The 24,131-nt window shown below is 40.2% G+C and overlaps 1 long non-coding RNA gene across 1 annotated transcript; it reads left to right on the top strand.

Moving 5' to 3' along the window:
- Nucleotides 1-3,647: 3,647 nt before the first annotated feature.
- Nucleotides 3,648-7,796, top strand: LOC145863042 (uncharacterized). The gene is made up of 2 exons (XR_014382375.1): nt 3,648-5,859; nt 6,256-7,796. It is a non-coding gene; the product is annotated as an uncharacterized LOC145863042 (long non-coding RNA).
- The last annotated feature ends 16,335 nt before the right edge of the window (nt 7,797-24,131 follow it).

Here is a 24,131-nt window from a genome sequence, read left to right as displayed (position 1 = left end):
AAGGACTCAGCTTTCTGCAAAAGGTTTCTGTAGCTTTATTCATGAGAATGTTCTCCCGTCAGGATAACAAAACAGTCATTATATAGTTCTTGCTTACTTACGCACATGCATTTACACACAATCTGTTGGTGACCTGCAACCCCCATTGACTTCTCACGCTGTTTATCACATTCTGGCTCAGCCTGTTCCTTTCCTTCAAGGTTAGGAACTCTTTGAAGTTTTACTCCCTTGACCATCTGCTTCGGTAGCTCTCTATACTAATTGCATACACACATTTCTTTCCCTCTCCAGTGGTTCCTGGACTTTCCGGAACTAATCAGACCAATCGATCCCTACATTGATCATTACATTGATTAGTCATTAACCATGCTGTATGACTAATAATTCATCATGGTTTATTGATTCATTTACCTTTATTAGATAATTCTCTTATCACTCGGGTAATAACAAAGAACAAATGTGTGCCTGAGGGGAAATTCACTTTCCTACAGCCAAAAGGGGTGAGAAATTACACCAATATCAGTGGACTATTTGCACTAATGTAAATAAACATGGATGATGGAACATATTCCCTTTGCTGACGTGATGGCTATTTAAACCTCTCTAGGGTACGTGGGACGGTAGCCTCCCACCTGGCCAACATCCAGTGAAGTGCAGGGCACCAAATTCAAACTACAGAATTGTAAATATTTAACATTCTTGAAAATACACATGTAATATGTCAAATTAAAGCTTGACTTCTTGTTAATCCAGCCACGGTGTCATATTTCAAAAAAGGCTTTACGGTGAAAGCAAACCATACGATTATCTGAGGACAGCACCCCATCAAACAAACACAGCTAATCATATTTCAGCCCGCCCGGCGCGACACAAAACTCAGAAACAACGATATAATTCATGCCTTACCTTTGAAGATCTTCTTCTGTTGGCACTCCAAAATATCCCATAAACATCACAAATGGTCCTTTTGTTCGATTAATTCCATCGTTATATCTCCAAAATGTCAATTTATTTGGCGCGTTTGATCCAGAAAAACACTGGTTCCAACTCGCACAACATGACTACAAAATATCGAATAAGTTACCTGTAATCTTTCTGCAGCGATACTCCATCACATCTGGTTTGCACTTAGTGTGACTATCATTTGTTTTTCAACAGGACAATGACCCAACACACCTCCAGGCTGTGTAAGGGCTATTTGACCAAGAAGGACAGTGATATGTAGCATCAGAGGCCCTGGCCTCCACAATCACCCGACCTCAACCCAATTGAGATGGTTTGGGATGAGTTGGACCGCAGAGAAGGAAAAGAAGGAAAAGCAGCCAACAAGTGCTCAGCATATGTGGGAACTCCTTCAAGACTGTTGGAAAAGCATTCCTGATGAATTCCTCATGAAGCAGGTTGAGAGAATGCCAATAGTGTTATTGTCGTCACTATTATTGTACAATGTAGAAAATAGTAAAAAGAAAATGTAAAAAATGTAATAAGTGTGTCCAAAATGTTAGTCCATAATCAACTAGTCTCTCACTGTTTAACCAGAATAACATGAGTTGTGTCCTTCAGACTGTTAGACTGTTAGTCCATAATCAACTAGTCTCCCACTGTTTAACCAGAATAACATGAGTTGTGTCCTTCAAACTGTTAGACTGTTAGTCCATAATCAACTAGTCTCCCACTGTTTAACCAGAATAACATGAGTTGTGTCCTTCAAACTGTTAGACTGTTAGTCCATAATCATATTCAGCTACTTAGATGTCATGTATTGTCATGTTATGTTCTCTATAATGAAACACCACTACTGTAGATATCATGTATTGTCATGTTATGTTCTCTATAATGAAACATCACCACTGTAGATGTCATATATTGTCATGTTATGTTCTCTATAATGAAACATCACCACTGTAGATGTCATGTATTGTCATGTTCTCTATAATGAAACATCACCACTGTAGATGTCATGTATTGTCATGTTCTCTATAATGAAACATCACCACTGTAGATGTCATGTATTGTCATGTTCTCTATAATGAAACATCACCACTGTAGATGTCATGTATTGTCATGTTATGTTCTCTATAATGAAACATCACCACTGTAGATGTCATGTATTGTCATGTTCTCTATAATGAAACATCACCACTGTAGATGTCATGTATTGTCATGTTATGTTCTCTATAATGAAACATCACCACTGTGGATGTCATGTATTGTCATGTCATGTTCTCTATAATGAAACATCACCAAGTGAAATAAAGTTGATCAGATATTCTTAATAGACATTAAATAAAAAATGGTTGTTCAGAAATCATTAATTATCATGTTGCTCTCATGAAATTAACTAAATATTTCACAATCATTACCACTGCTGATATTCACATAGAATAATTACAAGGATCATATTTCTCAGTTTCATTGACCTGCAGACATCAGACACCACCTCTCCCTTATGCACATGTGACGGAAATGGAACTAATCACACAAATCACTAAACAGATTTGATGGCCCAATAAAAAACATCAAGTTTCTGCCAGCCAATGGGATAATTCCAGTGCAGTACATGTGTAAAGGGTGTAGAGGGATACTCGAAATCAACCAATCCTCCGTGGGTCTGGACAGGTGTGATATAGTTAATGGAGATGGAGGTGTGTTCTAGTGGGTCTGGGCAGGTGTGATGTAGTTAATGGAGATGGAGGTGTGTTCTAGTGGGTCTGGGCAGGTGTGATGTAGTTAATGGAGATGGGGGTGTGTTCTAGTGGGTCTGGGCAGGTGTGATGTAGTTAATGGAGATGGAGGTGTGTTCTAGTGGGTCTGGGCAGGTGTGATGTAGTTAATGGAGATGGAGGTGTGTTCTAGTGGGTCTGGGCAGGTGTGATGTAGTTAATGGAGATGGAGGTGTGTTCTAGTGGGTCTGGGCAGGTGTGATGTAGTTAATGGAGATGGGGGTGTGTTCTAGTGGGTCTGGGCAGGTGTGATGTAGTTAATGGAGATGGAGGTGTGTTCTAGTGGGTCTGGGCAGGTGTGATGTAGTTAATGGAGATGGAGGTGTGTTCTAGTGGGTCTGGACAGGTGTGATGTAGTTAATGGAGATGGAGGTGTGTTCTAGTGGGTCTGGACAGGTGTGATGTAGTTAATGGAGATGGAGGTGTGTTCTAGTGGACAGGTGTGATGTAGTTAATGGAGATGGAGGTGTGTTCTAGTGGGTCTGGACAGGTGTGATGTAGTTAATGTTTGTATGATGTTGTCGTTTGTGTGTGTATGTTTTGTATTGTTTATAAAATATCAAATAAAATATGTTTAAGTCCCAATGCAAAGGTACACCTCACTGTTCTATTTTTGGAGTTATTACATAAAACCAATTAGAATTACAAAGAATGCCAAAGTCAGGTGTGATGTAATATGGAGGACCAGCCTATTCCCTATGATGTAAACTACAACAGAAATAACTTCAAATGTAGAACTTCAAATTAAACCAATCGTTGGCACTCATGGGTTCCCACTAGAAAACACAACCACACAGTATATGAAACGCATGAGGTGTGGCTAATGTTGACAAGCTGGAGCTAGCTACCGAGCTAGCATACAAACTCTGTAGCACAGAGTAGATCCTCCATATGACGTAGAGAAATAGTGCATTGTGGGTAGTTTAGAAGATATCCAGAAATAAGTTAAGAAATATGTAATAACACAAAAATATAACTGTACTTATAGGAAACCAGATCGTGATTACAACTCAGTTACTAAGTCTTTAACCACACTGTGTTGTTACACTGGTGAGTAAAAACTCATGCTTCCTACACTTTAACTTGTTGTCTGAAAATAAAATGTACATTTTACTGAACTGCGTCCAGTCAGCAGATGGACTAGATGCCTCTTAGGCCGCCCATTGTGACTCCGTCAAGAATTCAGCAGAGCAAGTTTGTATGAAGGTCTGGTTATTAAATGGGTACATAGTTCAATAGTAATTTCCTCTAAAACGCTCTGGTGACAAACTTTGCTGCCCTGTTTCCAGTTGTCCACATGGCTGGGAGAACCTATTCAAGTAATTAAGTAAGTAAATAGATTTTGTAAATGTAAAAAACAACAATGTATTATTAGCTAACTAGCTACAGTGCAGGCTAACGCAAATGAGCTGCTAAATAAGCTAGCTAGTTGGCTAGCTAGCTATCTAACCAACTTCAAATACTGTATAGATAGATAGCTAGCTAAGTGAATTAAATATCAGCAACTACCTAACTTCATATTTGCTAGCTATCTTTATGTATTTATCACAGTAAAAAACAAACTCCTAATGCATTTGTAGGTAGCTAGCTAACAGCCATGGAGGAGGGTAAAAGGATAGCAGCCCCAACTGTCAGTGAGAGAGGAGGCTATTCTGGATAGGGCAGGTACTTTTGTGTAGTTCCTGTCCCTAGAAGTGAGGACGGAGATAATAGTAACATAATATTCAGTGTGGTGTAATTTGACTATAATGAAGTCTGTTTCTTGTGAGGTTTTCTGTCCTCAGATAAAGAGCTCTATGAAAGCCAGTCTACATATGAAGAGGTCCCAATGAAGAGCAGTGGTTCTCAGTCCTGGGGACTCAAAGAGGGGCACATTTTTGTTTTTGCATTCACACTCCACAGCTGATTCAAATGATCAACTCATCATCAAGCTTCAAGTGGTATTTATGTATTCATTTGTGATGCCGTCCTTGATATGATCCTGTTATTGTCACATGCTACACATGTACATATGTGTGACCATGCATCTAACAATCCAATGTTATCATGATTTGTTATCAGGGATATTATACTTTAGTAATCCACAATGACCTGGTGATGTAAAAGTCTAATAATTACATTGTCTTCCATATTCCTACAGAGACCTTGTAACTGGAGATTCCTTCAAAACGATTGCCTACAGTTACCGTGGACACTGCAAGGTTGGGTGACCAGGGTCATCTGGGACTGCCTCCTGGAGGAATTCAGGTGTGTGAAGGCTACCTGTGTCCTGCGTAACTTCATGAGGATGGACACGAGGACCAGGAGGGGATCTGCAGCTCGCCGCCGTGTGCCAGAGGAGGAGTCTGCTGCTCTGCAGGATGTTTCAAGGATGGGGTTCAACAACGCAGCAAGAGAGGCAATCCGTGTGCAGGAGATCTTCACCTCCTACTTCTTCAAAGAGGGTGCTGTTCCCTGGCAACACCATGGACTACACTATGCACAACCAAAGGCTCTTTTAAGAGCCATTCACATTTCAATAAGAGTATTCTTCCATTTACTGAGCTATGTCAACTGCAGTTATTCAATTCCTAGTTTCTCTCCCTTTGATTTCTACTTCTCATGTGAGGGTGCTGTTTAGGTAAGGGTGTGATATCTGTGCAAAAAAACAAAACAGACTATTTTAAATCACCCATATTGAAAAAATGTAGAACAATTAGACCCCCTATAACCCCCACCTAAACACTTATGTATCAATCTGATTGATGGATTGTGTTGTGCAGTAAACAGGCTCAGGTGTATAACTGTGGCTCCTTCCACCTTCAAAGAATAGGCAAGAGGGCCAACCATGGAGAATAGTAAGACACTTCATTATTTCTATAACTACGCTATATTGTTTGTCCTTGTGGGTCCGTTCATGTTTTTCAGCATAAAGTACTCTGCAGCCACTTAGTGTGGTGTGGACACCAGGTGAGGCCACACACAGATTCCTGTTGAACACTGTCGCTTTAACTACCATATTTTCTCAATAACAGTCTCTCTCCTTCACGTCATCCCTCTCTCCTCTTCTCCCTAAATGCTCTAGGTTATATCAGCTGTGTCGATGAACCCCTCCTGCATCTGAACTGGCTACAAAGAGGGCACAGCATGATCAGAGGTGAGAGGTCACTTGGTCAGGTCAACAGGAAGTATTATTAAAGAGACGCTTTACATTGAAATACAGATAGAGATGCAGTAGTCCCAGAGTTAATGATCCCAGGTCAGTTTATATTATACAGGAAGTATTATTAAAGAGATGCTTTACATTGAAATACAGATAGAGATGCAGTCGTCCCAGAGTTAATGATCCAAGGTCAGTTTATATTATACAGGAAGTATTATTAAAGAGATGCTTTACATTGAAATACAGATAGAGATGCAGTAGTCACAGAGTTAATGATCTCAGGTCAGTTTTGCATTTCACCTCCTGATTGATGACTAACAATGTTAGAATAAAAAATAATAACACAAGGTTTAAACATGCTCTCTCTCTCCATCTGTCTCTCGTCTGCAGATATGTTTTGATGTGAGAGGATGCCAACCCCCAGTCCCATCATCACCACCTCACCTGCTTTTAAGAACCTTTGGGCCGACGAGAGACACTATTATGTAATTGTGATGAACTGAGAGAATATTTATGTAGCACTGTGATTCATTAATCATGTGCTGCCTTCCCTGCTCCTATGTGCTTACCTCTTTCCCTTTCTGTCTTTTACACCTCTCTCACCACCTCCTCATTCTTCCTCTGTTTTTATACTGCACAACAGATGTGCGTTGAAGTACAGATTGAACTTGTATTTATAACATAACTGCTTTCTTCTGCTTTAACTTCTTTCTTCTGAAAAATGTGAAGTCCAATATGGACAAAGGGGGCGTTGTTGGGGCTGTGTTTCTGGACCTAAGGAAGGCTTTCGATACTGTTAACCATGAGATTCTCATCACAAAATTGTCCAAGTTCAACTTTTCCCCCGATGCCTTGAGATGGATTAAATCATACCTTGAAGGCAGAACTCAGTGTGTCAGAGTGAGCAATGAGTTGTCGCTCACTCTTAGCTATGATGTGGGCGTGCCCCAAGGGTCAATACTGGGGCCCCTCCTGTTCAGCCTGTACATTAATGATCTGCCTTCTGTCTGCACTGGGTCTGAAGTTCAAATGTATGCAGATGATACAGTGATATATGTGCATGCAAAGAGCAAACAACAAGCTGCACAAGAACTCACTACTGTAATGGTCCAGGTTACAAAGTGGCTCAGTGACTTGTGTTTGCATCTCAATGTGAAAAAAACTGTTTGCATGTTCTTCACAAAGAGGGCAACTGATACTACTGAGCCAGATGTCTATGTGTCAGGGGAGAAGCTCCAGGTGGTATCTGATTTTAAGTACCTTGGCATCATACTTGATTCCAACCTCTCTTTTAAAAAGCATGTGAAAAAGGTAATTCAAATAACCTAACCCCCTCCACTCAGTATTTTTGTTAAACAGAAAACCCAAACATATGGCAGCAGATCCACAAGGTCTGCCATGAGAGGTGACTGTATAGTTCCCTTAAGGAAAAGCACCTTTAGTAAATCCGCTTTCTCTGTGAGAGCGTCCCATGTCTGGAATACACTGCCATCAGACACACATAACTGCACCACATATCACACTTTCACAAAATGCATGAAGACATGGCTAAAGGTCAATCAGATTTGTGAACATAATCACTAGCTGTGTATTACCACTTTCCATGTTGTCTGTTGTCTGGAGCTTGTGAGGTGTGGAAACACTTTGTTGTTTTTATGGATTTTGTCTTGTTGCTTTTTGTTCCATGTTGCTCTGTCTGTATGCTACATCTTTCTTGTCCTATGTTGCTCTGTCTGTATGCTATGTCTTGCTTGTCCTATGTTACTCTGTGTGTGCTCACTGTTCAATGATTGTCTATATTGTAATTGTTTTTAATAACCTGCCCAGGGACTGCGGTTGAAAATTAGCCGGGTGGCTAAAACCGGCACTTTTACTGAAACGTTGATTAATGTGCACTGTCCCTGTAAAAATAAAATAAACTGAAACTCAAACACATGGATAATGAGCTTTTCAATAAAGCGTTTTCACATTCTCTATTGGTTGAAATGAAGTGTAATGTGATGAAATACTCCACCTATCCTGTGTTTATCAGATCAATGCAGATGAAGGGCATTAGATGTTGAGATGAACCAGTGTTAGAGTATTTACATGATGCATAGGAAGTGTAGTGTTCTGTTTTTTAACATTATATTTCTGTATATATGAATTAACTAGTTAAATCCTGTTTCTAGTCTATTAGTTACAATGTGTAACCATTGATGTCCCAGGACCAAGATTGGTAAACACTGTTGAAGTGTATAATTGTAATACATACATGCAGACACAGCGTCATTCAAAGACTGGAATTTGATACTCCTGGTATTGGATATGACTGAAAAATAATCTCAAAGACATTCATACCTAAACTGCACCTTTATTTGCCAAGGTAGAGTACATGATCAGTGAATATATTAAATGTACAGGCTACAATGTGGGGATCTCATGCATGGTAATAACTACATGTATATACGACTTGCATCCTTGGCACAACATGATATTATATTCTACTCAATCCATAGGCTTCATTAATGTCATTCAGGCTGTTTTGAAGTTGATACAACTGGCTATGATAGCTGAGGTTCATAGCTAGGTTCTGAACTAATATGTATACCAAACCTTTGGGTCCATACACAGATCGGCTAGATAGCTAGCTACACATCCATAGGCATACAGGTATTATAATCATCCACTGCACAATAAGCAAGAACATAGCTAGCTACGTTATTTCATCTATCTGCATGGCAAATATCTGCAAGGCAAGCTTACGAAATTGTACATTCAATTTACAGTAAATTCTTCAGCTAGCTAGATTCTATACATCCACTGTTTCACAAAACTACCGCCTGGTTTGCTGGTTGTTTCAGGAGTCCCTAAAACAACCAGAATGACAATTTCATACTCATGTCACAACACCCATAAAGCTAGTCAGCTAGCTGGCTAATGTTAGCTAGTCAGCTAGCTGGTTAATGTTAGCTAGTCAGCTAGCTGGCTAATGTTAGTTAGTCAGCTAGTTGGTTAATGTTAGCTAGTCAGCTAGCTCGTTAATGTTAGCCAGTCAGCTAGCTGGTTAATGTTAGCTAGTCAGCTAGCTCGTTAATGTTAGCTAGTCAGCTAGCTTGCTAAATCGCGATTTTCGTAAATCAACTTCATGATAAAAAATGCATAATCGTTTGTCTCTACATTAACTAACATTCCTGTCAACTGTACATGTTTTTGCATGATTCGTTATAATCCCTTACATTTGCTTCCATCCTAGTATTTCTGTCCACCATCTTTGATCCAGTTCAGTTCTGTGTAGGGGTACCCCTCTCTCCTAGTATTTCTGTCCTCCATCTTCGATCCAGATCAGTTCTGTGTAGGGGTACCCCTCTCTCCTAGTAGTTCTGTCCTCCATCTTAGATCCAGTTCAGTTCTGTGTAGGGGTACCCCTCTCTCCTAGTATTTCTGTCCACCATCTTTGATCCAGTTCAGTTCTGTGTAGGGGTACCCCTCTCTCCTAGTATTTCTGTCCTCCATCTTTGATCCAGTTCAGTTCTGTGTAGGGGTACCCCTCTCTCCTAGTATTTCTGTCCACCATCTTTGATCCAGTTCAGTTCTGTGTATGGGTACCCCTCTCTCCTAGTGTTTCTGTCCACCATCTTTGATCCAGTTCAGTTCTGTGTAGGGGTACCCCTCTCTCCTAGTATGTCTGTCCGCCATCTTTACTGAAGAAAGTCTAACAGTCACTAGTGCAGCAGCAGCCTCCGCTGGTCCTAGTGCCGGCCTTTAAGAAGTTTAAGATGTGATGGAACGGTTGACGAAAAAAAGAAATCACAGAAAAAATATATTGACTGATATTGATTTATTTAGGGGGGGCTAATGAATATTTTAGGACTAGCGATGTCCCTGATTCCTACCCTTTAACTTTTTGTCTGAAAATTAAATATACATTTTACTCAACTGCGTTACCCACTCCAGTCAGCAGATGGCGGTGTGGGAATTTAAGGTAATGCTGTTGGTGTGACGTGTAATCTAGTGGACGGAACTTTTCTTTCAACAGTAGCAACAGTTATTCAGCCTCCTCGGTAGCTTGCTAGACAAAATAGCCGAACCAATAAAGCTCTTTAGACGCTTTAGTGTATATTAGCCACTGTGTTTTAAACCCACTTCTGTCGTCTAGTTAGTTATCCGATTTAATTTCATATTTACGGTGTTGTTGTTATTAGTCAGCTAGCGGGCTGGTTAAGTTAGCATTAGCCTAGCTAGCTAACATTCCCGACCATGCAGTCACTGAGCTACTCTCCTCCTGTTAAAGAAGAGGTCTGCTGGACGGAGAAAGAAGCTCCCGTGAAAGAGAAGGAAGAGGAGGCTGTTGCAGTAAAAAAAGAAGTAGAGGGTGAGGCTGTTACAGTGAAAGATGAAGAGAAAGACGTTACAGTGAAAGAAGAGAAAGACACGTTCAGAGTGAAAGAGGAGGAGGATGTTACAGTAAAAGAAGAGGAGGCTGCAGTTTATGGAGTGAAAGAGGAAGAGGGGGAGATGACTGTTACATCCAAAAATGAGGAGGAAGAAGAGGGGGATACTGGATATCTGGGCCCGGTTTCCCAAACGCATCTTAAGGCATCCAATGGTTCTAACGATGAACTTAGCCATAAGATGGTTTTGAGAAACCGTTCCCTGATTAACACTAGTAAGTACCGTCTTAAATACAGAGGCACAAACTCTGCAGTTGTTGAACTGATGTGTGGTGTTAAAGGGGAAATATGCAATTGCTACATCCATATTGTGACTTTTATATTATTTATTTATAGCCATTGATTCTTGAAGAATATAACACATGCCTCATGAGCTTAGTTCAACTGTTGTACCCCATCAGAACCCCAAATAAGCTTTTTTTACTCCAATGTCTAGAAACAATGTAAATCAACACTGTATAGCCTCAACATGGTTAAAACTATGTTTATATCATGGATGGTCAGTCCTTGCATCCATAGGTCTGTCTATGAATTTTGAAAGTAGTTACATTTCTCCAGCCCCATCATCATCTTATAACCAAACTAGTGGTGGAATTACAGCTTTGTTATTGGTTGAACTGCATATTGGTTGATTGATTGTTGTGTGGCTTTTTTAAAGTGTCAACCTAGTATTTTAACAGCAACAAAATGTCAGCCCTGAGACTTGGTTTGGTAAACAGCTGAGGAATGGGAGCTGGAGAAATGTAACCACTCTCAAATTCATAGGGACCTCGTCAAGAAGTTCAGAAATCTTGGCGTAACAGTTATAAGGTGTTGACTTGACAGTCAGTGGACCCAGGTTTGAGTCCAGCTCAGGGCTACCCCCTGAATTCACTACACTATGAATACAAGGACTGGCCATCCATGATGTCATAATGATAGTTTAACCAGGTTTCTAGGCTATATAGTATATTCTAGAATTCATCCATGATGTCATAATGATAGTTTAACCAGGTGTCTAGGATATATAGTATATTCTAGAATTCATCCATGATGCCATAATGATAGTTTAACCAGGTTTCTAGGATATATAGTATATTCTAGAATTCATCCATGAGGTCATAATGATAGTTTAACCAGGTGTCTAGGATATATAGTATATTCTAGAATTCATCCATGATGTCATAATGATAGTTTAACCAGATTGAGGCTATATAGTATATTCTATAACTGCCAGTGTAGATTTCCTGTGAGGGTCAAATTGTTAGAGCTGTTGATAAGTCATTGTATAATATTCAGCCAATTTATTTTCATGCCATTACATCAATGTGGCCCAACCAAAAGAGAAGAAACTCTTCCTGAACCACCACCTCCTGCTGGCCTTCATAAATTCTTACGTTGCTGGTAATAGGCTACACAAGCAGTCGGCAACCTACGTTTGGAGTGCAAATGTATCTTACCATTTCTACTGATCTGGTGCCAGTTATTATTTTCATATGCACATTTTACTGGAACAGCCTAATTTAATTTATAATAGTATCTCAAAATCATTGTCTGTGATTAATCTACATTCTATCTAAATGAAAATTATACAAATCTAAAAGGAATTTTTATTGCCATTGCCAACTATGTAAAAATTCCCTACATAAAGCCAACAAATAAAAACATTGCAAATAAATATCCTCTAAATCACATGGCCTGTCTACAACGAACTTGAAACATTGTATTAATAATTCTGGGCTCTCAGTTTCCCGCCAGTGAGTTCTGGACAGACACAGCTGTAGGCTATTTGTTAAAGGGATAAGAAGTAATCAGGTATTTTATGACATTTCCACTGGATCAGCACATTACAGTTTTTCCCTTTCGTGCCGAGTGGAAATATTTTACGAAAATACTTTGAGGAACTATTGTCATTTGCAATTGATTTTAGGAAGACTTTGTTTACTTGCTGTTTGAGGTGAAGAAAAAATTACTTTGAGAAGCTCCACAACTCATTAGTGGTGGTGCATTAAGACAATCAGAAATACTATCAGACATCCCCAAATGGGCACATTTATAGACCTACATTTGCGTGCAGGACAGGTAGACTAGTCCTACTTCTATATGCTTAATAAGGTGTGCGTCCTTACTCAACATTGACAGGAGTGTTTCAAACAAAAGACAATGAATAAATTGACACAACTGACGCATCTTGCGGGGTAAGGTCTGGGTGGTCTGCCAGGGGCCGTTTCATTTAGTATCCGTTTGGGTCGGCATGGAGAATGATTTTATTTCCCTATAGTGTGTTGTACCGAAGTTGACCGACTGAAAGGGAGTGTAACTTTATGACTATAATTACTGTTCCCTGAAGGTGGGAAACGAGGTGCAACACCTGTTTGGCTCCGCCCCTTCCTGGGTCGGTGAAGAGCGATATTAAATTGAATATGACCTACGGCTCGTATTTCTGTGTTTATTATATTATAATTAAGTCTATGATTTGATATTTGATAGAGCAGTCTGACTGAGTGGTGGTAGGCAGCAGCAGGCTCGAAAGCATTCATTCAAACAGCACTTTCCTGCGTTTTCCAGCAGCTCATCGCAATTCTTGAAGCACAGCTCTGTTTATGACTTCAAGCCTATCAACTCCCAAGAGTAGGCTGGCAATACTATAGTGCCTATAAGAACATTCTGGGCGGCAGGGTAGCCTAGTGGTTAGAGCATTGGACTAGTAACTGAAAGGTTGCAAGTTCAAATCCCCGAGATGACAAGGTACAAATCTGTCGTTCTGCCCCTGAACAGGCAGTTAACCCACTAAAGGTAAGAAAATATATAAATTAAATAAATAAATAAAAATGTATATGAATTTCAAATGATATAGAGAGAAATAGTTATGTTAAAAGCTTTTTTACATGGCTTATATTGCACTTTTACTTTCTTCTCCAACACAGTGTTTTTGCACTATTTAAACCAAATGGAACATGTTTCATTATTTATTTAAACCAAATGGAACATGTTTCATTATTTATTTAAACCAAATGGAACATGTTTCATTATTTATTTAAACCAAATGGAACATGTTTCATTATTTATTTAAACCAAATGGAACGTGTTTCATTATTTATTTGAGACTAAATAGATTTTATTTATGTATTATATTAAGTTAAAATAAAAGTGTTCATTCAGTATTTTTGTAGTTGTCATTATTACAAATAAATTAAATATTACAAATATATATATATAAAATCAGCCAATTAATCGGCATTGGCTTTTTTTTTGGTCTTCCAATAATCGGTATCGGCGTTGAAAAATCATAATCGGTCGACCTCTACTATGTTATTGTTGGTGATGTTATGGGTGGACCTCTACTATGTTATTGGTGGTGATGTTATGGACCTCTACTATGTTATTGGTGGTGATGTTATGGGTCGACCTCTACTATGTTATTGGTGGTGATGTTATGGGTGGACCTCTACTATGTTATTGGTGGTGATGTTATGGGTCGACCTCTACTATGTTATTGGTGGTGATGTTATGGGTGGACCTCTACTATGTTATTGGTGGTGATGTTATGGACCTCTACTATGTTATTGGTGGTGATGTTATGGGTCGACCTCTACTATGTTATTGGTGGTGATGTTATGGGTGACCTCTACTATGTTATTGGTGGTGATGTTATGGGTGGACCTCTACTATGTTATTGGTGGTGATGTTATGGGTGGACCTCTACTATGTTATTGGTGGTGATGTTATGGGTGACCTCTACTATGTTATTGGTGGTGATGTTATGGGTCGACCTCTACTATGTTATTGGTGGTGATGTTATGGGTCGACCTCTACTATGTTATTGGTGGTGATGTTATGGGTCGACCTCTACTATGTTATTGTTGGTGATGTTATGGGTGGACCTCTACTATGTTATTGTTGGTGATGTTATGGGTCGACCTCTACTATGTTATTGTTGGTGATGTTATGGGTCGACCTCTACTATGTTATTGTTAGGTGAAGTTATGTGCCAATTTGTTAAACACTTAGTGTACAAACCCTCATTGTCAGGTTGACGTTTTTTAAGTATAAAGCGGTTGATTTGCGACAATAACACAAACATATTAAGCAGGAGATTCAAACGAGCCTTACAGTTATAATCCAATAGTAATGTGAAATGCACTCATAAGCAACCTGGAAATGGAGGCTATTTTTGCTGTCAGCCTATGAGAACTCCCCTGAGTTTTCCCCCACAGTGGTGAATTAGTGAATAGACACAGAGCTTAATGTGAGTTTCCTTGAGTAGCACTCCTGATCTTGTGCTGATAGTGAGCTGTAAAATTCAGAATACATTGTGAAAAACTAAAATCTTTGCTCACCATTTTTGCTCCAACTAGATATACTACATCCATAACTAGTGGTTTCCTCATTACCAGATCTACTACATCCATAACTAGTGGTTTCCTCATTACCAGATATACTACATCCATAACTAGTGGTTTCCTCATTACCAGATATACTACATCCATAACTAGTGGTTTCCTCATTACCAGATATACTACATCCATAACTAGTGGTTTCCTCATTACCAGATATACTACATCCATAACTAGTGGTTTCCTCATTACCAGATATACTACATCCATAACTAGTGGTTTCCTCATTACCAGATATACTACATCCATAACTAGTGGTTTCCTCATTAGCAGGGAGGTGTTTCTGCAATCAAATTGTGTGCGCATTGCCCTCGTGCTGCAATTTTAGCAAACACAGAAAGGGGCCTATATTGGAGACCAAAAGTCGTCTGGCACACTGCTTAGGAGTTCAACAACATGAATAACTTATTTCTAGTTACTACTAATGTGAAAACAAGACAAAATATGATTGTTGCTAAGTTGACTGTCGTAATGGTCAAATAATTTAATAGACGTCAATTGTTGTACAACTTCATGGGTATGATCTGGGAATCACCTTTTACCTCAAATAAACAGTGGATTTCTGCTGTTGTGGGCCTTTAACCGTCTGTCTGACTTTGTCATCCACACAGGAGAGAGACGGGACTATCGTGGGTCCTCTGGGGAGCCTCAACAACCTCATGATGCTGACGAGGCAGAGAAGAGTCTCTCCAGATCAGAACACCTGCAAAGACCCACAGGGAAGAGAACTCACTGCTGCTCTGACTGTGGGAAGAGATTCACCTCCCCATCAGGCATTAAAATTCATCAGAGAACACACACAGGAGAGAAATCTTATAGCTGTGATCAATGTGGGAAGAGTTTTGTTCAATCTGGCCATCTGACATCACACCAGAGAATACACACAGGAGAGAAATCCTATACCTGTGATCAATGTGGGAAGGGTTTTGGTCAATCTAGCAATCTGACAGTGCACCAGAGAATGCACACAGGAGAGAAATCCTATAGCTGTGATCAATGTGGGAAGAGATTTGGTCAATCTGGCCATCTGACATCACACAAGAGAACACACACAGGAGAGAAATCTTATAGCACAGCTATAAGAGATAAGAGATAATCTGATAAAAGATCTCTGATCAAATATCAGAAAATACATACATGAAGGAGTTGTTTCATGATATCAATGAATTAATGTCACAATGTAGAACCCTAAACGTTTGTCCCCTGTTCTATTGATTTCAACATGATATGGATATTAGCCTCGGGGAAAATCCAGGCTCTGAAATGGAAGAGTTACTATTTATGTGATATAACAAAAAGTGACTAACAAAAAAAGAGTTGTGTTACACTTACCACGTTGGTGACCCACTTGAATCACAATGCAACACTTCAAAATGTAGCTAGCTGTTTTCTACAAGTTGTCCTCTAACAAGTGATGTACACATTATTCCCAGATTCTGTGTGGTTTTTGAGCTGTTAGTTTTAACAGGACGTGCAACTTCATCTCCCTTCTGTCACACAAATGATTTTAGCATGATACCGATGAGTTATGACAAATAAGTGTTGTGTTCCTTTGTTTAGTGACCCCTACATTTAAATGTATCACTCCAAAATGTAGCTGACTGTCTTCTGCAGGTTGTCCTCTAATCAGTGAGGTAAAATATATCTCCCATTTCCATGTTTTTTTTTTTAGTTGTGTTAGTTTCAACATCACGTACAACCTGATTTCCCCCCTAATCGATATCAGTGATTTATTGCTACTTGTCAAAACAACAGCGTTTTTGGTGCTTCTGCAGTTTATAAGGTGCTTGCTTAAAAAAATACAAGTAATATGATTATTGTGGCAGATGTTTGTGTATATAGCACATTTTATGTTTAGGTTTTCAATTCATCCCAAACTGTTTCTGCATATTGGTTATTGATTTGGACACGTTAAAACTGTGTTTTGACATTGGGGCTATTTCATATTTACATTTCATGTAACATTTAGTAATGATATTTATTTAAGCAACCAACTGACAGTTTCTTGGTACAATTATATTGACATTGTTGCCCTGCTTTTAGAATATCAGGGTTCATTCTCAGATGTGCCAACACAAATGTACTAGAGCATGACATTGGGGACTGGGCCCCGATCCAACAACATGCCTATCTAGTGAACCGTGAAAAGAGAGAGAAGCTCTGCAGTGAGGTGGAAAGTTACTACGGATATTGCAGGAGTTTCCTCTTGAAATCAGACATGTCTGTGGTAAGGACAACTTGGTTGCTGATTGTCTCAAGGGTGGGCAGTCAAAAAGATTTGTGTTGTTCGTTTAGCCAAAGCGTTACCATGGATCACATTATTTTGACACGTTTTTCCGTGTTGATGAGTTTTATCTCTTATTCTTTTCTGTATTTTTTTTAAACTGTTGGTTAGGGGCTCGTAAGTAAGCATTTCACTGTTGTATTCGGCGCAGTACAATTTGATTTGAGTTTTGTTATACGGCTATATTACTATGTTATACAATTTATTTTGACTACATGTTTTTCCATATTGGAGATGATTTTTGTTTGGGCTCGTTCCAAGGGGACGAGAGTTCTAGAAGCTAGTGGGTTTTAGGATTCTATAGACAGAAAAAGGAGAAAAAAATTGTACGATTGTATATTATTATTTAGAAATATGTGTTTTTTCTTGTTTTTAATTGTTGACAGTCAGTAGACACCATGTTTATATTGGTGAAGGTGAAGCATTGTAGTTGATTATGTGAAATGGAAGTTGTTTTCTTTTGGTGGTGAGCAAACTTGTCCAACAAAAATATAGGATATATTTCTTGTCTTAAGGGGGAAGGTGTTACAGGCTTTGGTTTTTCCATTTATGTTTTGAGGTTGGACGTTAGCACGTGGGAAACCTAGTCAGTTGAACAACTGAATGCATTCAACTGGAATGTGTCTTTGGTGCACTGATTGGTGTCACCTTGTTAGTCAGAATGTGTTACACCTGTGCTGGCTTGTCCATCTCGTTAGTGGGAAGGTGTTTCACCTGAGCTGGTCCAGGTTCTATTTAAGAGTGTCTGGCCCAGTGCTCCAGTTGTCTTGATACATGTGGAGAGTCAACACCTTTAGTTGCTCCACCTTTTTTGGTTTGCTTCCTGTCTTTAAACCCACACCAAACTTTTCTTTTGTTTGCCTCTTCTTGGGCAGATTTAGTGGGTCTCATGGTGGGTGACTTTTAGGTCCCAGTTGTTGTTACTAGTCAACTTTCAGTGGACACAGAGCAAAACTGCATGATTATGTTATAATACTTTTATTGCATCAAATGTTTGTTTTATGCAACAGAATAGAGGGTTCTTACAACTATTGTGTCTGTGTTCTACTGAGGATGGGCCTCTGGGAGAAAACACTGACAGGAGAATTACAATGTCTTTTGGGTGATAAAACCTAAAGAGACCGCATTCCAGAGCATGAGTTAATGTTTCTGTTCTATATGGTACCAGGGAGAGATGACCTCAGGGCCAGACCCTGGTCTCTACACAAAGAGTACTGTTTTTACAGCAGATACTGTCTGCTGAGAATTATAAGTATCTTTCATACAAATCTTAACATTGTGACCCGTTCTATACATCTATTGTTCGTCATGTAGGTTGAAAGGGGTGTATCTTGGCTGTAAAAGACCTTTGTACTTTTGTCCCGTGGGTCCACTAGCCATCATTATCGTAGGGCACTCAATTGATTCACTTTATATGTGTACGTTGTATTGACCTGCTCCCTTATAAGTGAATTAAGATTTAGTTTAAGAATAACTCTGACTTGTGTGATAAGTTTGTCTCGTCAATTGATATTAAAGAAATTAACCTCCACATTTGGCGATGGGGATGTGAATCTTGACTTGGTGACTGATGACCTGGGTAAATGACCTGGCTCCTGAAGACCTGGGTAAATGACCTGGCTCCTGACGACCTGGGTAAATGACCTGGCTCCTGACGACCTGGGTAAATGACCTGATGACCTGGGTAAATGACCTGGCTCCTGACGACCTGGGTAAATGACCTGGCTCCTGACGACCTGGGTAAATGACCTGGCTCCTGATGACCTGGGTAAATGAGCTGGCTCCTGACGACCTGGGTAAATGAGCTGGCTCCTGACGACCTGGGTAAATGGTGCACCAGGGATCCCTCTAACTTGGGATCTCAGGGAGACCACACTTTGGGAACGGAGCAGATGGACCCACATTTGATCTGAGAGGCAGCGAGCCGAGTGAATACCACATCTCGAACGTAGTTTAAAAAAAAAATAGTAACATATAGAAATATGCTTAATCAGATGATTGAAATGTGGATAATAAGCGGGATGATATTTTAGAAAGCAGCGGAAGGTCTATAGTTCCTGGGAGGCTTGATTTTGCTGTGGTCTCTGGGAGGTTAGAGAACCGTTGAGGATCCCATGGTCATTGTCCGGGAAACAAAAGTTCATTTTTTTGTTCTGTTGTATGTTTGGCTCAGTTGGTAGAGCATGATGTTTGCAACGCCAGGGTTGTGGGTTCGATTCCCATGGGGGACCAGTACGGAAGAAAAGAAAATATATATATATATATATATGAAATGTATGCATTCACTACTGTCAGTCGCTCTGGATAAGAGCGTCTGCTAAATGACTAAAATGTAAATGTAAAATGAGAGCTGCTTCGTAGCTATGGAGAGTCCTTGAAAAAGCAAATGGAATGGTTGTTGTGACTACCTGAGAATTTCTTACGTTTTATATGGATTCTGTGAATATATGAAAATATGATGAATTGTATGTGTGTATAATGATTAGTAGAGATTTGATGAAGTAATACTGGGAATATAATTAGATACAATTTATACAACCCATATGTAGACGAACGTAGGTTTTGAGTTGGTATCTTTAATGGATAATTTGATAAAGATGAGGGTTAAGCATTATTAAACAGTCTACAATGTCTGGGCAGTTGTCTCAGAAACTGATGGGAGTGTGTTCACTTTAGGTTATTTTACCCTAACGATGTAACTATAAAACGCTTATTGGGGGGGGGGGGGGGGGGGTTCTTCCCAGTATGAGAGGAGTTGCTAGATTTATTGAATAAACCTTTTTCCATAAAGTTAGAGTGAACCAAGGTGGCTGACGAGCTGTTGATGTTGAAGAAGCGTCCCGTCCACTAGATTATACGTCACAGTGGCAGAATCACCTGAAAGACGCACATCGCCATCTGCTGACTGGAGTCGGTATCGCAGTTGAGAAAATACTTTCAGACAAAAAAGCTTAAAAGCGACTGCCCCTAAAAACCAACGACTCCCTTTGAAAACGGGCGATGTGCCATCATAAACATTAATTATAGTGTAAAAATGTACTACAAAGTGTAGCTAAATATAATAACTTTGGTCATACCCCCTTAGCACGTGACGTCCATGGACGTTGAATTATGGTCGATATCAGGTCTGCCTGTTTCACCCTAAAATAGTTATCCCAAATTGGGCTGTGTATAACTATGTAAATGTCTCTCGGACAAGGTGACTTTTATCAATATACACTCTAAAAAGTAAAGGTTCCTGGAGTATCCTTTAGGGGTTCTTCAAATTGAGACTGTGGGGGAACCCCTAAAAGTTATTTGAAGAAACCCTTATCATGGTTCCTCAAAGAACCTTTTGGGGTTCATTTTTTAACTCCCTGTCCACCTCCCTCCATTATAAAAACATTTTAATAATAATAACAATATTGACAATATGGATTTAAATAATTCATTGTTTATTTAGTGGCACCACAAATGTGAATTAATATTTACAAAACAATTTACCAAACAAAACACATTACCAAATTGCAACATTTCTGCAGACATGTCAGACCATAATAAATAATACATTTAATTTGTATAGTGATTTTCATGACATTTAAAAACAAATAATAATAATGATGTACAATAAAAACAATAAAAACAACATTAAAAATGAATCATAGGTAAACTAACAATATTGTAGACTTGATGCTAAATACAGATTTTTTTCAGCTTTAGTGTGTATATTGTATCCACTTAGTTATGTTAGGAAGTTTGCCATCTTTATGACCGGCCCTGGTAACTTCACCCCAAATTCTCTTATCCCCAGAACACAGTAACTTAACAACATAAGTGTTTTTCTGACATTTCAAATGCAGCTGTCCTACAACATATCTGTACCTTCTTCTTGATCCCAATTGCATTGTGTCCATCTTCTGTCCTATAAGAGTTTCAAAGGAAGAGAAAATGTGTCAAAGAATAGTCTTTCAAAAAAACAAATATATATATTAAGTAAATATTGAAAGATAAATGGCATCAACATACAATGTAATGTAAAATAAAAGAACATATTGGAGAAAGCACTAGCCAATACAGTACTGCCATACAGTAACTGTACTGCCATACAGGCCTAATATCACATTTCAAGATATCTTTGTACACAAATTGTTCAATATTTTATCAGGCTGACTTGAAAGATTATACACAACATTTTGCTGCGTGGCAATACTGTGTTTGGATTCTGAAGGGCATTTATACAAAAGAGGTAGTCTAATACCATTATGCATTTGAAATCCCATCTACAGCTACCATCTAAGATATTAATTTCCCTCCACAAGGGGGCGGACATGTAACGTTTCCAAAATGGGATAGTATTGTACATGTAACGTTTCCAAAATGGGATAGTATTGTACACGTAACGTTTCCAAAATGGGATAGTATTGTACACGTAACGTTTCCAAAATGGGATAGTATTGTACATGTAACGTTTCCAAAATGGGATAGTATTGTACATGTAACGTTATGCCCACTTGTGAGTTAATAGTATTGCATGCTGTAGCAGGCTATATAAAGAGGAAGACCTCCATTGACGATTCAGTTCGTTGTAACATCTCGTCTGGACAGGTCACCGTCCTTAGTTAGTTAGTTAGTTAACGAAGCTAACGTTAGCTAGTTCATTATCACAAAAGTGAGAACTGCTCTAGATTGGAAACTTACGTTAATGAGAGTGTAAAGCCATATTGGCTTTATGGAAACGATATACAATATACGGGAAAGAATATAGTTGAGGAAATAATCCAAACCTAGTTGTGCCTAGTTAGGACATAACGTTAGCTAGCTAGCTAACGGTACTGTACTGTAGCTCATACAACGCCGATGGTCAAACCCGGCTTTCTAATATTTACGTTCATTAACTATAGTAACGTTATGGAAGATATTCACAGAAAACCATCATTGTCTTCGTTATTCATTATTAGTATGTTATATTATTATAATAAATTATTTAGAGACATATTCAGAGCCAAACATCAACCCAACTTAACGTTTTTAACTGTTGTCGCATCCAAACTTGTCACCATCGTTTTCAGTTGTAATTGCGAAGTTCCCGGAAGAAGTCCAGCAACAACGGAGGTTCCTCGATGAACCCACCTTCTAACAAGTTCTTTGAAGAACCTTTTGGGGCTGTTTTTCATTGACCAAGAACCCTACGGTTTTTAGGGGATCTGAGAACAACTCCAGTTGAACCCTTCATTTTTATAGTGTAGTCGGCTCTATTTACTCTCAGATTCAAACATGATGATTAGCATCAACGATCAAGTCAGCTGCTGCTGCTCCAATACAGTATGAGGTGAGACGATGAACTGATGTTGAACTGGGCAGTCAGCTGCTGCTGCTCAAATAAAGTGAACTGATGTTGAACTGGGCAGTCAGCTGCTGCTGCTCCAATACAGTACGAGGTGAGACGGTGAACTGACGTTGAACCGGGCAGTCAGCTGTTGCTGCTCCAATACAGTATGAGGTGAGACGGTGAACTGATGTTGAACCGGGCAGTCAGCAGCATGCTGCTCCAATACAGTGTGAGGTGAGACGGTGAACTGATGTTGAACCGGGCAGTCAGCTGCTGCTGCTCCAATACAGTATGAGGTGAGACAGTGAACTGATGTTGAACCGGGCAGTCAGCTGCTGCTGCTCCAATACAGTATGAGGTGAGATGGTGAACTGACGTTCAACCGGGCAGTCCGCTGCTGCTGCTCCAATACAGTATGAGGTGAGACGGTGAACCGGGCAGTCAGCTGCTGCTGCTCCAATACAGTATGAGGTGAGACGGTGAACTGATGTTGAACTGGGCAGTCAGCTGCTGCTGCTCCAATACAGTGAACTGATGTTGAACTGGGCAGTCAGCTGCTGCTGCTCCAATACAGTAGGAGGTGAGACGGTGAACTGATGTTGAACCGGGCAGTCAGCTGCTGCTGCTCCAATACAGTATGAGGTGAGACGGTGAACTGATGTTGAACCGGGCAGTCAGCTGCTGCTGCTCCAATACAGTATGAGGTGAGACGGTGAACTGACGTTGAACCGGGCAGTCAGCTGCTGCTGCTCCAATACAGTATGAGGTGAGACGGTGAACTGACGTTGAACCGGCCAGACAGCTGCTGCTGCTCCAATACAGTATGAGGTGAGATGGTGAACTGACGTTGAACCGGGCAGTCAGCTGCTGCTGCTCCAATACAGTATGAGGGGAGACGGTGAACTGACGTTGAACCGGGTAGTCAGCTGCTGCTGCTCCAATACAGTATGAGGTGAGACGGTGAACTGATGTTGAACCGGGCAGTCAGCTGCTGCTGCACCAATACAGTATGAGGTGAGACGGTGAACTGAAGTTGAACTGGGCAGTCAGCTGCTGCTGCTCCAATACAGTATGAGGTGAGACGGTGAACTGACGTTGAACCGGGCAGTCAGCTGCTGCTGCTCCAATACAGTATGAGGTGAGACGGTGTACTGACGTTGAACCGGGCAGTCAGCTGTTGCTGCTCCAATACAGTATGAGGTGAGACGGTGAAATGACGTTGAACCGGGCAGTCAGCTGCTGCTGCTCCAATACAGTATGAGGTGAGACGGTGAACTGATGTTGAACCGGGCAGTCAGCTGCTGCTGCTCCAATACAGTATGAGGTGAGACGGTGAACTGATGTTGAACCGGGCAGTCAGCTGCTGCTGCTCCAATACAGTATGAGGTGAGACGGTGAACTGATGTTGAACCGGGAATCAGCTGCTGCTGCTCCAATACAGTATGAGGTGAGACGGTGAACTGAAGTTGAACTGTGCAGTCAGCTGCTGCTGCTCCAATACAGTATGAGGTGAGACGGTGAACTGACGTTGAACCGGGCAGTCAGCTGCTGCTGCTCCAATACTGTATGAGGTGAGACGGTGAACTGACGTTGAACTGGGCAGTCAGCTGCTGCTGCTCCAATACAGTATGAGGTGAGACGGTGAACTGACGTTGAACCGGGGAGTCAGCTGCCGCTGCTCCAATACAGTATGAGGTGAGACGGTGAACTGACGTTGAACCGGGCAGTCAGCTGCCGCTGCTCCAATAAAGTATGAGGTGAGACGGTGAACTGACGTTGAACCGGGCAGTCAGCTGCCGCTGCTCCAATACAGTATGAGGTGAGACGGTGAACTGATGTTGAACCGGGCAGTCAGCTGCTGCTGC

The sequence above is a fragment of the Salmo salar genome, chromosome 02 (genome assembly GCF_965601325.2).
Source record: "Salmo salar chromosome 02, fSalSal1, whole genome shotgun sequence".
NCBI lineage: Eukaryota > Metazoa > Chordata > Actinopteri > Salmoniformes > Salmonidae > Salmo > Salmo salar.
This window is presented reverse-complemented; position numbering and strand designations above follow the sequence as displayed.